At 39.6% G+C, this 1,678-nt stretch overlaps 1 pseudogene; it reads left to right on the forward strand.

Moving 5' to 3' along the window:
- Positions 1–455: 455 nt before the first annotated feature.
- LOC117081830 lies at positions 456–552 on the forward strand (annotated as a pseudogene).
- The last annotated feature ends 1,126 nt before the right edge of the window (positions 553–1,678 follow it).

The following is a 1,678-nucleotide window of genomic DNA, read 5'->3' on the forward strand; positions in this document are numbered from 1 at the left end:
CACATTTACCAAGGGGTCACTCCATGGTAGACTTGAAAATAAGGAACCGAAACAGACATTGTTCCTGCCCATATGGGGCTTATAGTAAATGGCAAAATACATACGTAAAATAATTACATAAATCAGCACAGTATCACAAGCCAATAGGTGTTTGGAGGGATATGTAATGCAAACCAATAAGACTATCTGTCTATCAATCATCTATCTATTGATCTATCTATCTTGACCTAGGCTGGATAGGTTAAGAAAGACATCTCCAAGAAAGTGATATTTACATTTAAATCTGAAGTTTAAATAGGAATTAACCAGGGAGTTTGTAGAGAGTAGGTGGCAGAGAGAGCCATGGGCAGAAACAACAAAAGCTCTGTGGCAAAAAGAAATCTCAGACAAAGAACTCAAAGAAGTATGAGAAGTATTAATATCATAACTGAAGAGGTCTTAGGTTTAGACATATGGTGCTCGCTTTGGGAGCACATGTACTAAAATTGGATACAGAGAAGATTAGCATGGCCCATGAGCAAGGATTGGACGTAGGAAACTTCAATACTTCATTAAGGATGCAATTGAAAAACCTCTGTTGCTATATTTTGATTTTGATTTTTTGTTTGTTTTGAACTTTTGGCTGTTTTTCTCATGTGAGAAATGTTTCATATGTAGATGACAGAGAATAATGTAATAAATATACATGTAACTGCTACTAACTTAAATGGAATACGATGATATAATGCTTTTAAATAATATGACCTCGATTATAATTGAAGTCTCTTATATACACCTAATGACATCAAAAAGTTTTAAGCCAAGAGCAGACATGAACAGATTTGCATTTTGAGAAGATCTTTGAGAAGTTGCAGTGTAGGCAATGGGAAACAGACACTGATACGGGGATTACAGTTGGCTGACTATTGAGGCTGTCCAGGTAAGAGGTGTGATGGGCTGAACTGTGGTGGTTACAAAAGAGACAGATAGACTGGGGAGGTATTGGGATGAAACTGGCATGACCATTAGTGATGGACTGGTTAAGGCAAGTGAGAGGGTGCCATGGAGGCTGAAGATAACTTTTGAAATAATCTCTCATGAAGTGAAACAGTATTTCTAGGGGTAAAAGTATCTGTCCTTAGTGACTGTCTCAAGAATTAAGAACAAAGTACAACCAAATTAAAATAGAAACAAATTTTTTTTTTTTTTGAGATAGAGTCTGGCTCTGTCACCCAGGCTGGAGTGCAGTGGCCGGATCTCAGCTCACTGCAAGCTCTGCCTCCTGGGTTCATGCCCTTCTCCTGCCTCAGCCTCCCAAGTAGCTGGGACTACAGGTGCTCGCCACCAAGCCTGGCTAATTTTTTGTATTTTTAGTACAGATGGGGTTTCACTGTGTTAACCAGGATAGCCTCTGTCTCCTGACCTCATTATCCGCCCGCCTTGGCCTCCCAAAGTGCTGAGATTACAGGAGTGAGCCACTGTTCCCGGCCAAGGAATTTTAATTTTAAGAATTTTGATTTTTAAATATTTTAGGTTGATTTATATAATTAGTCAATATATCTATTCACTATATCCTTTTCCCCAAACAAGATTAAAATTTCAGGTCAGGCACGGTGGCTCACGCCTGTAATCTCAACACTTTGGAAGGCCAAGGCGGGCAGATCACCTGAGACAAGGAGTTCGAGACCAGCCTGGCCAA

This window comes from Trachypithecus francoisi, unplaced genomic scaffold (assembly GCF_009764315.1).
Source record: "Trachypithecus francoisi isolate TF-2019V2 unplaced genomic scaffold, Tfra_2.0 Lachesis_group8, whole genome shotgun sequence".
In the NCBI taxonomy this organism is placed as follows: domain Eukaryota; kingdom Metazoa; phylum Chordata; class Mammalia; order Primates; family Cercopithecidae; genus Trachypithecus; species Trachypithecus francoisi.